We start from the raw sequence: 17,200 nt of genomic DNA, 5'->3' as shown, positions 1-17,200 counted from the left end.
AGTTCACGAACTGACATCGCCGATCAGTCTGACTGTCTTTTTCTGAACTGTGAATATTCTTTGTGAGCGCATGCAGTAGCCCCAAACATATAACAACACGTGAGATAAAAGACTGAAAATAAAAAGAATCACCCAACCTTGGGGATTTAGTGTCAGAGACAGAAGAGCTGATTGTTACACCGACGACAGAAACAACGGTTCAACAAAAGACATTGCATGTGATTGTTAGAAGAAAGTTGTCCTTATATCATCAGTCATAGAATTTTTAATGGTCAGTTGTGTTCGAACAGCTTGCGACAGTAGATTTCTATTTTTCAAGAGTTACATCAAAGAAATTATATCTGTTGTGTTTTGTTTCTTTTAAGTGTTAATCTGTTCTCTGAGAACACATGCTTTTGTTGGCAACGCCGGTCAACTGCTGTTTGTGTATGAGAAATCGGTTGGAAACTTTCCTCATGTCAGCACGTTGTAGGTGTCGCCACGGTGCCAACCTTGTGTGAATGCTCTGAAAAGCTAATCATTTGCATATCACAGCATTTTCTTCCGGCCGGTTAAATTTCGAGTCTATAGCACGTCCGTTGTGTGGCAATTTTAGTGGTCAGTAGTGTAGTTCCTTTGGCCGACCATGATGTGGAGGCTACCGGTGGGTCGTCGTCATCCACACGTCTCTTGGCGGCTCCATGTTTTTCCGCTGTCTGTCACTGCACAACGGCTTTGTATGCTCGGTGAGCTACTTTTAGTTCGTTGCCTCGGTGTCGAGATCACACGGCACACGTGAGGACTGATCTTCCTCCCCGTTGTGAGCGTGATAATTGTGACTGTTTTGCTTCTAGGGCATGTTTGTGCCCTGCTGCTTTTATATCGGACTCGGCTCAGCCTCCTGTTGGTGTTCCCTGTTCCTGAGTATGGCCAGCCGTCTTCTGTAGAGTGTCTCTCGTATCAAAATACTGTAGCTTTCACTTCGTAATTGTCATAGAGTTAACATTTGGTGGTATGTTTTAAATTATTGGAGTTTTTTAAACGCCTCTTATGTTCAGTGACATTAATCATGACGTTTAAAACATTTTTGTTGCCTAGTGCCTTGTGTACTAAGTCGCCAAGTCGCTTTCTTTAGACATTTGGATCCGGCAAGCTTATGCGCCATACCGGGGCAAAAGTCGTTGCTTCTGTCTACGCAGGTGAGGGTTCACCAGCCAAACATTCGCGTCTCCCTTGCACCTATGTAAAGTATTTGCCGCTTACTCCTCGTGTCGTGATTTGAAGCTGAATCTCGGTTTGACGCTGAGCTTCTAACTTAACGGCAAAAAGTGGAGTGGTTACCTTGGCCAGTTATATTATCTTTTAGCGACTTTTCACAAGTATTTTGTGTATGCTGCCAGCATGTAATCTGATCATTTAAGTTTTACTCGGTTTACTTAAAAATTACTCCTCTGTCCATCTGGCTATGATTGTATGTTTGTGCCTTGGGGCGTGTGCTCACAGGTTGCCTAGAAAATAAATATGGAGAGCACCTTATCGGCCCGACCTAAGTAACTTCGGGTCCGTGCGTCCGGACCATTTCGCCCGACTACTGATGGTTTCAGCTTCAAATGTTTTCTGTTTCTCTTCAATGAACCTCGTTTTATGTATACCTTAATTATTTGTAGTTTTTTAATGAAAAACATTTTAACGATGTTTGTGGCCTGCCTACTTTCTTGGAATCTTTGAAGAGATAGTTACGTAACTTCAGCTGGTGAATTATTACGTTGCTTCTCTTACTGAAATTTTCTGTAAATATTTCAACAACAGTAATCAGTGGCGTACAAGATTTGTTTATTTTTGCAAAGAGTACATAACATTTGTCGTAAATTTAAACTTTTCTCCTTCAGGTTCCTATAATGAGTTTTGGAGAGTTGAGAGCAAGTGCATCAATTAACACTATAACCTTTTGACATTTGAGCTCACTGGAAAATTTAATAACGTTATTGATCGATTATCAGTAACTGTTCTTCAATAATTTTATATTATTGAACAGTTGTGTCTTAATAGGTCCTATTGGCATAACTGGTTGGTTGGTTGGTTGGTTTGGGGAAGGAGACCAGACAGCGAGGTCATCGGTCTCATCGGATTAGGGAAGGACGGGGAAGGAAGTCGGCCGTGCCCTTTGAAAGGAACCATCCCAGCATTTGCCTGGAGCGATTTAGGGAAATCACGGAAAACCTAAACCAGGATGGCCGGACGCGGGATTGAACCGTCGTCCTCCCGAATGCGAGTCCAGTGTCTAACCACTGCGCCACCTCGCTCGGTACATAACTGGTAAATTTACTTTTGCTGACATGTGTTGGTAAAAATCTTGATACGAAAATTGTTCTGCCGGCCGCTGTGGCCGAGCGGTTCTAGGGGCTTCAGTCCGGAACTGCTACGGTCGCAGGTTCGAATCCTGCCTCGGGCATGGATGTGTGTGATGTCCTTAGATTAGTTAGGTTAAAGTAGCTCTAATTCTAGGGGACTGATGACATCAAATGTTAAGTCCCATAGTGCTTAGAGCCATTCGAACTAGCCAATATTGTTCTACAATGGATTTGGCCAGGTCTTTCCAATCCCGTGTAGCCTTACGCCAACAGTGCGTAGCACAGTTAATTGGAGAATTTTCTTATTCTTGGTGTGCTTTCGGTGAAATGTAGCTTTATGTTTTCCTTTTTTTAGCCTTTCTTCGTGAGTATTAGTGATATAACTGAATGGGAATACGAATCTGTTAAGGCAGTTCAGTGGTAGGATTTAGACCCTGCACGGTGAACGTCTTAAATGAGGCACTTGTCGAATTCCTTTTAGAAAACTATTGTGAGAGGCTCTACCAGCACACCTGCTTATAAAAAATAATTATTAGTAGGAAATCGATCTTCGAGTAGTTTATGGATGGCATATTACAAATCCTTTCATGTGAAAGACATAAATAAAGTGTCCTATAATTCAAGTACCAAACTGTATACACACGATTACAAATAAGATTTGTAAATTTCCTGAACGGGCAGCTACTTCACTAAATTACGTGCTACTACTGTTATCTTCTCATTAAGTGTGATATGAGTATCTTGGTGCTAGAGAAAGGCTCCAGTTTTGATAGGCGTAGGAATATACAGAGCCCCAACACCCAATTGCCAAGTGTACAGCGCAAATGGTATTTCGGCTCTTTTCTGCAGGATGTCATTGCGTCTTCGTATCTGCGGAAGCTGCTTAATACAGGCATGCGCAGTCTCCGACGATTCCTTCAGACCATCTCTACTTTTTTGGTAACCACGGCCAGGTGGTGAAAGAACTGTTAAGTTGACTAACTGTCGAACGGCGGAACTACAAAGCTGCCTGCGTCTCGTTGTCAGAAAAATAGTTGCTCAGCCATCTCTGTCACCGCGGCTGGAAGTCCGTGGTGAGCCGCGACAAGTGAGCCGCGACAACATGTGTGCAATTCTTCCACATAAGGTCCGCCTTTCTCGTCATTCCCTCCCACTCGGCATACGTCATTTTATCAACTGTTGTTAGGTTCCTCCTGGGTCGCACTGTAGGTGACTAGCTTTTGCAAAGCAATACTTTCTCTCTCTGTATTGTTTAAAATGTATGTGTGTGCTCATAAGTTCCTTTTAAATTAAACCTCCCCTGCTAGGTCCTATGTTTATTTCATGTTTCGTGGCTCTGTTAGACTACATTCTGATGTGTTCTCGCTGGCAACAGCCTTAAAAAATTCCTTGTTTTTCTTTTGAAAATAGTTTCATCATGTTGAGTGACTGCAGAAGGAAAGTTAAAAAAACTAGTTTTCTGAACAATCCAACTAATTCTGTCCCGTCAATCTGCCGTTTAAAATGAATAAACCTACCAACATTTTAGCGATCATTCCACACTAAACATTGACTGAAAACCGAACTTGGAAATTCGTATCCACTGTAGTATGCGGAGTTTGCTGCGATCATCGATGATTATTACGTATGTTATTGCTTCTACTCCGTGCAAACTTAGCTTCATCAGTGAATAGCACTAATGGCAGCAAATGAGGATTGTCATTAAAGCAGCGACAAAATTCAAGTCTTGTGGCCAGGTCGCCAATGTAAAGATTGTGAGCACGCTGTGTGTGAAATGCGTTAGTCTTCGTCTTGCGATGTTAGCCATACACGTATTCGTTGGACACCGACATGAGCTGAAATTCGCCGTCTGCTGGTAGTAGGATTACGCTCCACAATTCCAACAATCTGTTGCTGATCCTGTGCAGGTTGTTGACCCACACCCTCAGAAGGAATGGGTACCTCGAAGAATACCTGTTTCGTGCAATGTGGTGAAAAATCTTATGAACACTCTACGGTCAGGAATTCGACGTGTAGGAAAGCGCCGTCGGTGTTCTTCGATAGCAGCAGCTGCTCTACCATCGCAGACGCTTACACGTGCATCGTATCTGCATAGTCTTCATTAGTGTGGATGTGTGGTATTTTATCCAGCGCATTGATAAACACAGTTAATCGATCCTTCTCTGTGATAGACTCTCAGTTCCTCAAACTGCTTCACGCGCAATACACCATGGACAACTGCGCATTCAATGGGATACTTTATAGGCAGAAACGAGTCCCTAACAAAGAGGTTGAAAGCAACGAGGTAGGCTGGGCCAGAACAAAACGTCAAAGAGGTTCGGCGGGTAAGACACACCTCAAGCACAATTCGGAGTAGAACACATGCCCATTTGAAGCTGTTTGCTTCACATGAGGTTTCTTGTCACAACCCTGAATATTGACCATTCCTTCTGGACATGCTGTATATGATGAGCCATATTGTTGATGCACACTGGCTGAGGTACATATTGGGCAAACTGCCAGTCTTGGCCAGCCGCTGTGGCCGAGCGGTTCTAGGCGCTTCAGTCCGGAACCGCGCGACTGCTACGGTCGAAGTTTAGAATCGTGCCTCGGGCATGGATGTGTGTGATGTCATTAGGTTCGTTAGGTTTAAGTCGTTATAAGTTCTAGGGGACTGATGACCACAGATGTTAAGTCCCATAGTGCTCAGAGCCATTTCAACCATTTGCGAGTCTTGTGAGTAGCAAAGCTCTTCACATTTCTAGCACGTGTGCTGTATTTGAATAAACAGAATTTTAGTAAATTATGATGACCTTAAGACGACAGCGTTGTGGGGCCACGGCTTCTACCCAGCATTTGCACTGGAGACCAACTGCGCTGTACACTGTTATCTCTGAGCTTCTGCCGACACTGTGATTCGACGCGGGGCACTTTACGGTGTACCATACTTAGTAAATTAGCCATTAGGGATGCATCTCATCGACAGGGTTGTGAAGAATGGACCTGGTACATGATGATGGTTGGCTACGGTCGCAGGTTCGAATCCTGCCTCGGGCATGGATGTTTGTGATGTCCTTAGGTTAGTTAGGTTTAACTAGTTCTAAGTTCTAGGGGACTGATGTCCTCAGCAGTTGAGTCCCATAGTGCTCAGAGCCATTTGAACCATTTGATGATGGTTGATCCATGTCTACAGGTAATCTGCACCGATGACTACAGTACAATTTGGATATCAACACAATTATCGAAAGTTCACAGACTGAAAGAAACAACTCTGAATACTCATGTTACCGGTAATACTTCCCTGAATAGTGGGTCTACAAGAAGAGTATCTGAGGTTACTCTGGTAGCCTATTCAGGAAGTGACGGAGTGTAAGACACATTTCATGACTTTCACAGAAAATCAAACGTGTCACGTGGATAGACCTTGGAGATCACTGTGTAATGCCACGTAAAACGTGATTCCATTAGAGATTTACGGCTACGAAAGCATTTTACTGACTGTTGAGTTAAGCAGTTCAACACGTGGTGATTCTTATTGTACACTCCTGGAAATGGAATAAAGAACACATTGACACCGGTGTGTCAGACCCACCATACTTGCTCCGGACACTGCGAGAGGGCTGTACAAGCAATGATCACACGCACGGCACAGCGGACACACCAGGAACCGCGGTGTTGGCCGTCGAATGGCGCTAGCTGCGCAGCATTTGTGCACCGCCGCCGTCAGTGTCAGCCAGTTTGCCGTGGCATACGGAGCTCCATCGCAGTCTTGAACACTGGTAGCATGCCGCGACAGCGTGGACGTGAACCGTATGTGCAGTTGACGGACTTTGAGCGAGGGCGTATAGTGGGCATGCGGGAGGCCGGGTGGACGTACCGCCGAATTGCTCAACACGTGGGGCGTGAGGTCTCCACAGTACATCGATGTTGTCGCCAGTGGTCGGCGGAAGGTGCACGTGCCCGTCGACCTGGGACCGGACCGCAGCGACGCACGGATGCACGCCAAGACCGTAGGATCCTACGCAGTGCCGTAGGGGACCGCACCGCCACTTCCCAGCAAATTAGCGACACTGTTGCTCCTGGGGTATCGGCGAGGACCATTCGCAACCGTCTCCATGAAGCTGGGCTACGGTCCCGCACACCGTTAGGCCGTCTTCCGCTCACGCCCCAACATCGTGCAGCCCGCCTCCAGTGGTGTCGCGACAGGCGTGAATGGAGGGACGAATGGAGACGTGTCGCCTTCAGCGATGAGAGTCGCTTCTGCCTTGGTGCCAATGATGGTCGTATGCGTGTTTGGCGCCGTGCAGGTGAGCGCCACAATCAGGACTGCATACGACCGAGGCACACAGGGCCAACACCCGGCATCATGGTGTGGGGAGCGATCTCCTACACTGGCCGTACATCACTGGTGATCGTCGAGGGGACACTGAATAGTGCACGGTACATCCAAACCGTCATCGAACCCATCGTTCTACCATTCCTAGACCGGCAAGGGAACTTGCTGGTCCAACAGGACAATGCACGTCCGCATGTATCCCGTGCCACTCAACGTGCTCTAGAAGGTGTAAGTCAACTACCCTGGCCAGCAAGATCTCCGGATCTGTCCCCCATTGAGCAGTTTGGGACTGGATGAAGCGTCGTCTCACGCGGTCTGCACGTCCAGCACGAACGCCGGTCCAACTGAGGCGCCAGGTGGAAATGGCATGGCAAGCCGTTCCACAGGACTACATCCAGCATCTCTACGATCGTCTCCATGGGAGAATAGCAGCCTGCATTGCTGCGAAAGTTGGATATACACTGTACTAGTGCCGACATTGTGCATGCTCTGTTGCCTGTGTCTATGTGCCTGTGGTTCTGTCAGTGTGATAATGTGATGTATCTGACCCCAGGAATGTGTCAATAAAGTTTCCCCTTCCTGGGACAATGAATTCACGGTGTTCTTATTTCAATTTCCAGGAGTGTAGTTACAAATCACAAAAAATTGTATCCTGATGGGATCAGTTAACAACTGCAAACTCAGATGTAATTGATGTAGTTTACTACCTGAAATAGGGTCAGAAGTACTCCTTGCTTGCACTCAAGGTTAATTAAACACAAGTACACTTTTAATTTTTATTCTGCTTCTTAGAAACTGATAAAATGAACTGATTGTAGTGCTGATGTTGCCTCCAGATGATATATCAGTGCATGTAGTTCACGCTGATACATTATTGGTTGGGTAACTGCTGTTACTGCAACTACGCTTTTCGTGTTGTGTTGTGGTTGTTGTTTGGCTAATTAAAGCCACAGAATCTATTGTTAACTCTTTTGCAATTCTTGCTGACGTTCTCACAAATGCAACACGTTCAAGTCCTCAGTGAACAGTCACTGCAGTTGTAAAACTATCCTTGTTGTCATTTATTTATCTTAACAAATAGTAACCAATTTCAAACATACTCTAGCCGACAGAGCTGCGTATGCTCATAAATACTGGAGAATCAGACAGCTGCGCGAGTGTCGTTTGGGGCAGGTCAGCAGCAGACAACCGATTACGAACGTAAGAGGTTGCATAAACAATGAACAGTTGGCACTTGAGTACTTGAGAACTAGCATGCACTACGGTGCAAGTCTGCGCAGTGTCAAGGTGTTGGTTTTGTTTGGTGGGGACGGAACAGGCTCACATGTGTAGCGACTATCCCACAGTTCACACAGATTTTGTGGCTCATTCGAAATATATCGAGTGAATCGTTGAGTGCCGTTACTCAAGAAGAGCACTGGTGGAAAGAAACTTCTGCATCGTCAGAGCCGTGAAACAGTGTACAAGAAGTAGAAGTGCAAGAGAATAAAACCGACCTTAACGATCCTGTTAATTTAGAACGGCGTTGCAATGTGTTTCTCAAGTTCCTGTGCATTGGGTGAGTGGTTAAAGTGCATTGTCAAAGAGTGTTACTGGGTTAAAATGGAAACAGAATCTTTTACGATATTAAATAAAAAGCGTTACACGAAGCAGCTGCAAATGAAACGATCGTTGTGATGAACTGGCTCAGAAGACAATCGTTTATTTCCACAAGGCCAAGAGACGGCTAGTACTGAGAACGTTGCCTTACATTCTGAAACACATCATCAGTGTTTGGAGCAGCAGTTGGTCTCTACGACAGATCGCTAACGTTGTATGATTCAGCAGGCGTAAAACGGCCATAAGTGGAAACTATTAACAAAAAATGAAAACATTCTCGGAACACTACTGCAATATTTACAAGCTAAACTACACACATATTTACTCACCTAACTTACATATGGACGTCACTTATATCCACACACCACATGCAAGAAACCATTGTTTTAAAATGGAAAGAACAAACGTTCGCTTGCAGCAGTTTCTAAGGGAAAGCAAGCAATCATTTTGCACGCTAGAGGTGACGTCAGGTTTAGTGCTAAATGCACTGCTAATATTTAAGTGCAACGCAAAGTATTGTGGTTTTCGTACTACCGTAACTGTAAAATCTTTAACAAGCAGCTCTGTGGTAGTTACTAATGATGCTTCCGATTACATCATCGAAATTAATCCCCCACCAGTCTTACCTTTCCATAATGAGGAAATGATAACGACATTCCGCGAAGAGGCATTCAGTTCCATGTGTCCATGCGTTGTGGTCTTCACTCTGAAGACTGCTTTGATGCATTTCTCCATGCTGCTCTATCCTGCAGAAGCCTCTTCATCTCTGAATATTTACTACAATCTACATCCTTCTGGATCTGATCACAGTATTCATCTCTTGGTCTCCCTCTACGGTTTTTATCCTACCACACTTGCTTGCAATACTACACTGGTTATCCCTTGATGTTTCAGAATGTGTCCTATCAACCAATCCCTTCTTCTAGTAAGATTGTGCCACAAATTTCTTTTCACCCTAGATTTATTCATTACCTCCCCATTAGATACGTGATTTACCTATTTTAATTTTCACCATTGTTCTGTAGCACCGCACTTCAAAAGCTTCTATTCTTATCTTGTGCAAGCTGTTTATCGTCCATATTTCACTTCCACGCGTGGCTACACTCACACAAATACTTACAGAAAAGACTTTCTCACACTTAAAACTATATTGGATTTTAATAAACTTCTTTTCTTTAGAAATGTTTTTCTTGCCATTTGCTGGTCACTATTTTATATCCTCTCTACTTTGGCCATCATCAGTTATTTTGCTGCCCCAATAGTGTAACTCACCTACTTTAGGTATCTCGGTTCCTAATATAGTTCCTCTAGCATCACATGATGTATTTCGACTGCTTTCCATTGTCTTTGATTTTCTTTTGTTGATATTCACCTTATATCCTCCTTTCGAAACACTGCGCATCCCGTGCAACTGCTCTTCCAAGTCCTTTACTGTCTCTGACAGAATTACAATGGCATCGGCAAACACCCAAGTTTTTATTTGTTTTCCCTGGACTTTAATTCCTACTCCAAGGTTTTGTTTGGTTTCCTTTACTGCTTTAACAGTGTACAGTTGGAGTAACATCGGGATAGGATACGAGCTTGTCTCACTTATTCTTCTCTTTCATGCTCCACGACTCATAGCTACAATCTGGTCTCTGTACAAGTTGTAAGTAGCCCTTCCCTCCCTGTATTTTACCTTCACTACCCACAGAGTTTCAAAGAGAATATTGCAGTCAACATATTCAAAAGCTTTCTCTTCTGCTACAAATTCTTTAAACGTAGACTTGCCTTCCCTTAATCTATCATCCACAGAAATCGTATGGTCAATATTGTCTTGCACGTTTCTATATTTCTCTGGAATGCAAACTAATCTTCCCCGAGGATGGCGTCTGTTAGTTTTTACGTTCTTCTGTAATGAAATCGTGTTAGTAATTTGCAGCCATGATATATTAAACTGATAGTTTGTTAATATTCTCATCCGTTAGCATCTGCTTTCTTTGGAATTGTAATTATGTTCTTCTTGAAGTCTGAGGCTGTTTCGCCTGCCTCATTTGTCTTGCACACCAAATGGAATGTTCTGGCCTGCACCCCCAAGGCTGTCACTAAGCCTGATGGAATGTCTTCTTCTCTTTTCTACTCTCTCTTTTCTCGTTAATTTTCCTGTTTCTTTGCCCTAGTGACATGAGCTTCTAAATCCGTACATTTGTCCTCTAGCCATACCTACTTAGCCATTTGCACTTCCTGCCAGACTCATATTTTGTACGTTTGTATTCTCTTTTGTCTGCTTCGTTTACGTTATTTTACATTTTTTACTTTCGTTAGTTAAATTCAGCATCTCCGATGTTATCCAATAATTGCTACTAGGCTTTCTCTTTTTACCTATTTCATCCTCTGCTGCCTTCACTATTTCATTTGTCAAAACTACCCGATCGTCTTCTTCTGTATTTCTTTCCCCTGTTCTTGTTAGTCGTTCCCTATCGCTTCGTCTGAAACTCTGAACAACCTCGGGTCCCTTTAATTTATCAACGTCCTGTCTCCTTAACTTTCTACCTTTTTCCAATTACTTCAGTTTTAACCTACAGTTCCTAGCCAATAACGTGGGGTCAGTCTCCACATCCGCCATTGGAAATATCTTACAGTTTATGGGTCCAAAGCCGATATGTACTACTTTAGGGTACCATTACGCTGCTGCCTCGCTTCTGAGACACCGCTGGCATGGCGTTGCCATTATAAAACAAGCGAAGTCTTACCAACACATGTAACCTCCAGCATCCGGTCCCAGCCAGGCGAGTTCGAGTATGTCAAGCTGCTTTGCGTGTCTAGCAGTGTCCACTGCCTGCTGTCATGGACCTGGAGCTGTGGCTGTCTTCTTCAGCCACTCACTTCAGCTGTAGCTAAGCGACGAGCTAGCTGGTCGACCAGAGGCACGCAGTAGGATATGCACACGTCATCATGGCCCAATTACTGTGGCGAAACAATTAGCTGCTATTACTCTGACAAGGGAGCAGTTACTATTATCGGACAAGTTAACAAGTTATTTCAAATGGTAATAGTTAACAGTCACACGTTTTGCGTTTATGATTCAAAATTCTGGCTATAGAAAGAAATAAGTACCGAAGAAAGAGAAGTATTGACTTAAGCAAGATAATTGTCGAATGACTAAATCTTCATTCTGCACACATTTCGTAGCAGTAAAGATGCTAAAAAGAGACCTAGATAGGACATCAGCAGGCAACATTGGTGCTGAAAAATTTTATTCCTCTTCTTACATTAAAGAGAGGATACTCTGAAAGCATCAACCATCACCATCATCAAACCTTGCTCGTCACGTATACAGATTGTTAAAAGAAAGTATTCCATGTTTTGAGAAGTGATAGTGTGGGCCAAAATAAGACAAAAATTCCCAGTAAACATGGACTCCGATTTCACACCTTAACAATTTTTCATCTGCGCTACTGTAAAACACATCTTTTTTTTATCTCTCAAAATAAGAAAATGAAAGGACTTGCAGTAGAACAGGTTTGTTTCATTATGGAGAAGATGAACTAGTGCTCATAGTTCATAAATATATATATCCTTCAACGCTCTGTGTATGCGTACTTGAAGTGTGTCATTATAAATGATAATGGATTTAGGAACATTTACACGTTTCTATAAAATACCATCTGGTAAACTGACATCACGCATGATCTTAAACATGTCAATGTGAATTTAATGAGTTCCATAGTAGATAATAAAGCTTCATCAAGCGTTATTACCCAGGACTCAGCTAGAGAATTAGATTTGAGCAGAGAAATATCAGTTTGGTAAAGCTGCAAATTTGTGTTAGTGAAGTACAAGCGGTAAATAGTTTCCATTGTACTTGAAATTTCGTTACTCTTCTAAAAAAAAGTTCAGTAGACACAGAGTGATTCAGTGTCAGCTTAGGTAGATTGTCCTGTCTACGATCACTATTATTCTTGTTACATATAACGGGAACCTCACTACACACCAATCTGCCTTTTGTTGCTAATGTTGGAAACAACAACAGGCTCTAGGAAGACAGATTAACAGCACGGATGGCAACTAATTTCTTTGCATGGTGGACCATTAGTTAACACGGCATCTCTCTAAAGACCTGTCAGATGCTGTAACGCAAGAATTATAGCAACTGTAGCAGCATTTCAAATATAGTGAAGTCTAGTAAAGAAACAGTCCTTCATTGTTCACTTTTGAGTCATATATTTTACCAGGACGTTTTGGGTTAAAAAAAATTGAAACTAAACACCCAATGATTTAAATAACCTGGTGGATGATAAAAATAAAATATTTTCCTCTTCATGACTTCTTCAGATACAAAATAATTTCGCATTCAGAATCCTGTAATAACATTTTTTATTCATTGCATAAAATTGTTTTCCACTTTGAATAGCCTATTGTATTCAGTACCACAACAAATAAATTCCAAAACTAAGTACGTAGCAAACCAGCTGCGATGTACACCATCACGCAAAACATCATGCCAAAATATTTTTAGAGTTGAAAGAAGTCCAGTTTAAACGAAACACGGAAACCTATCGATCTGTTAGCTGATACAGTCGCACTCTGTTGTATCAAATTAACTGATGAGCAAGCACACTCCTTCCAGATGTTCGATATTCAGGTCGTCGTGCAGCGGCGTTTTACCACTTCACAACGAACGTAAGACTTTCAGTAGCATCTACTCCTTTCACGTGTAACATAATTCCGTATATTTGGCGTCTAATATTAATACGAGATACTGTGCGAAAAGCAATGGATGAAAGGGCCGTGCTTTTACGACGAATTGCAAGGAAACGTATTATTCCTGACCACTAACACTAGTTAGAACAACTAATATGGTAATCAGCTACAGTTACCAAACAAAAGTTAGTTCATGTTTAGAGTAGACAATTGTTCCATTAACAGTGGAGAAAGCTACAAAACAACTGGCGCAATAGACAGTACACGAAACAGTGTTGTAATCTACCGTCGTTTCTTTTTACGTTTTCTTTCTCTCTGTCACGTCTGTTGCTATTTCAATAGTAGTTTCATATGAACGAATATCGTAACTATAAAATTTACCCTGAGCTGTCGTCTTAAAAAGCAGATGGCATCTCGGCACAGTCCGATGCCAATACAGTCATCAAAGAACTTTTCATATACCATTTTTGCAGCTTTCTTTGTACTCCACAGTCGGTCGTTGTGTTCGCAGGTCGTCTTCTTCTACCAAAATATATCTTATCCAGGAGTATGTGACGTGATACACTGTGGACACTGCACGTAAAGCTTATTTGTCCCTTCTTGGTACTCCACTATTGAGTGTGTAATATTAACCGTGGAAATTCCTGTGAAAACTGTTCATCCAATTTATGTTGCGTCACTAATCAGTTTAACAATTTCAGTTCATATACTTTTGGCAATTTCTTTAGGTTTACACCATGTATTTTACGCATCCTCTTTACAGTGATTTGCTGATGCTGCAAGCTGTTGGTGATAATCTTACGCCCATTCATTCTACATCTACATTTATACTACGCAAACCACCCAACGGTGTGTTGCGGAGGGCACTCTACGTGCCACTGTCATTACCTCCCTTTCCTGTTCCAGTCGCGTCTGGTTCGCGGGAAGAACGACTGCCGGAAAGCCTCCGTGCGCGCTCTAATCTCTCTACTTTTACATTCGTGATCTCTTCGGGAGGTACAAGTAGGGGGAAGCAATATATTCGATACCTCATCCAGAAACGCACCCTCTCGAAACCTGGACAGCAAGGTATACCGCGATGCAGAGCGCCTCTCTTGCAGAGTCTGCCACTTGAGTTTGCTAAACATCTCCGTAACGCTATCACGCTTACCAAATAACCCTGTGACGAAACGCGCCGCTCGTCTTTGGATCTTCTCTATCTCCTCAGTCAACCCTACCTGGTACGGATCCCACACTGATGAGCAATACTCAAGTATAGGTCGAACGATTGTTTTGTAAGCCATCTCCTTTGTTGATGGACTACATTTTCTAAGGACTCTCCCAATGAATCTCAACCTGGCACCCGCCTTACCAACTATTAATTTTATATGATCATTCCACTTCAAATCGTTCCGCCCGCACACTCCCACATATTTTACAGAAGTAACTGCTACCAGTGTTTGTTCCGCTATCATATAATCATACAATAAAGGATCCTTGCGTTCATTACATCGATATGGCCTAGTTATATAATTCGAACCATTTAGGTCGGATCACAGATACAGACACGACACTCCCAGCTGCTTCAGTTATATGCAAGTGTTGGTCCATCACTGTGGAAGGCGTGCAACACATGTAGCAGCCACGACTAGATGTTTTTAATGGGTGAGAGTTCCACAGACCGTGGTGGCCAGGGCCACAGTCGAACACTTTGGGTATTCACGAAGGTCTGGTCAGCGCGGCTAGTCTAGCCTGATCTTGTCGAAAGATGTCACGGAAACTCGAGCAGTTCAGCCACCGGCCTTAGCACATCAGGAATACTACGCACCTCAGACTTTCACATCGGGTACTGGACGCATATGATGAGACCAATATTATAAAGCAGGGTCCATTCTCCTCGGAACCTCCATGGATGTGAGCATTACGATACAGCAGACCGAACTAGAACCCCTTTAAAGTTTTGGAGGCGAATTGAATGTTCAAACAAATTTCGAACTTGCAGCCGGTCGTCGATTAATTCGATTGGGCGCTTGCCAGTCAGGTGGACCATCGAAGAAGGAGAAGAATTGCACCATTCTGCCCTATATAGTGCACTATGGGGATTTCGGGCCTGCCCTAAAGTTCTAGTTGATAGACGGAGCACACTTCCTGGCGGCAGCGCCCTCGCTGGTGGAACCGTGGAACTCAGCTGTCCTCTATGTTACCGATCGTACTCTGTCGTCTTGGATTGGAACAAGTCGTGGAAATGGTGGGGTTCTTCACACTATCCAACTGACTGCCGCTATCACAGTTCATCAGATTTTCCGCCGGGCGTATTTCAAAAAATGGTTCAAATGGCTCTGAGCACTATGGTACTTAACTGCTGAGATCATCAGTCCCCTAGAACATAGAACTACTAACCGAAGGACATCACACACATCCATGACCGAGGCAGGATTCGAACCTGCGACCGCAGCGGTCGCGTGGTTCCAGACTGTAGCGCCTAGAACCGCTCGGCCACTCCTGCCAGCACGCGTATTTCCATGGATTCTTTAACAACGGTGTTCCAAGCACATGTAGGTCAAAATCACAGTTCTATCATATTCCATTGGCTGTACATTGGAGATACAGCGTTCGGCAATAGCGGACGTCACTGCCTTTTTTCGGTATGCTCTATCTCCAACTTATTTTATGTTCAGCCATATTTTGAACAGACTGAAGGCGTCACCGGGGATAGCCCCCTGTCTCACTTGATGGCCAACCTTTTTATGGAGGATTTCGAGAACAGAGCGCTTGAATCACCTGCCCTTAAACTAACTACACTTTGGAGGAATGTAGATTATACTTTCATACCGTGGCCCCATGGAGAAGATAAACTGACGAGGTTTGTCCACCATCTGAGCTACGTTCATAAGAACATTCGGTACGCCATGGAAATAGAGAGAGGCGGTTGTCTGCCTTTCTTGGGTGTCTTGGTTAGAAGAAAGAATGATGGTTCTCTGGGGCATTCAGATGATCCTAAGTCCAATCATACAGATTTGTATTTGCAGGCGTCGTCATCGCCCGTCGCGAACTATGAGAGTGCTTGAAACACAGAGCTCACACTGTGTCAGATCTAGATAGTTTACCAAACAGCTCGCCCATCTAAAGACAATGCTTAGAAAGAATAGAAATTCCACCCAGCAGATTAACAGCACACTGTCTGTTAAAACCAAGAATCAGGAAGTGAATTTAGCTTTTCTTCCTTTTGTGGACAACATTTCGTTTAAAATAGCAACAATCCTCAGTATCTTTCAAGTGAAAGGGATTTTCCGTGCACCATCTAAGACGCAATCCTTTTGAGATCAATGAAGGACGACTTGTTACTGTGGATGGTCAGAATTTACAAAATACTTTTTCAGTGCTGTGTGGCTTACAAGGAGAGACCTCGAGCACCATGAAAGAACGCTGCACTCAAGATCAACGATGCACTCTCCTTTTGCAACCAAGCAAGTGCGCTATTTCCGAACGCTGTATTTCCACTGGACATTCATGGGATTTGATAGAATTGTGATTCTGACCACAGGAACATCTTTTTAAGACTCCATTATAAAAGAATCCTTTGAATTAAGCCTGGCGGAAAATCTGATGAAAGGTGACAGCGGCTAGCATTTGGACAGTGCGTGGAAACCCCATCATCTCTACTATTTGTTGTAATCGAGGACGACAGAGTGCGCCAACGGCCGCTGCGAATGGTAGCACACAGGACAGCTGACTTCCATGGCTCCATCCACCGGGAAGCGTGCTTCGTCCGTCATCATGAATTTTGAGGCATTCGCGGAATACTCGCTGTTGTATTCTATGGGGCGGGCCGGAGCAAGTCTTCGTCAGTCTTCGATAGCCTGCCTGAAGTTGACTGGGAGGTCCCAGTCGAAATATCGGTCAATGAATCAATCGATGACCGGTTGCAGGTCCGAAATTTTTTTGAAGAGACGTTGTGGTTTCTCACCTGTATCCAGTGCACGACTGACAATGCAGCTGACTTTGTTGCCCTGCCAAGAGTAGCGCCCCCATCGTGCACATCTTGTGCATAACCTCCTTTAGGATAACGACGTCGCTCGACTAGGGTGGCCAGTATGTTCTCCAGACATGAACCCTATCAAACATGCCTGGGATAGATTGAAAAGGGCTGACCCACCAACCACTCTGAGGGGTGTACGCCGAATATGTTGAGGTGTGCGATAATATGGACCAACAGTGCGTTGATGAACATGTGGACAGTATGCCACGACGAATACTGGCATGTATCAGCGCAAGAGGACGTTCTACAAGGATT

Source organism: Schistocerca nitens, chromosome 5, assembly GCF_023898315.1.
Source record: "Schistocerca nitens isolate TAMUIC-IGC-003100 chromosome 5, iqSchNite1.1, whole genome shotgun sequence".
NCBI lineage: Eukaryota > Metazoa > Arthropoda > Insecta > Orthoptera > Acrididae > Schistocerca > Schistocerca nitens.
The sequence above is the reverse complement of the archived record's forward strand: the minus strand, read 5'-3'. Positions refer to the sequence as shown.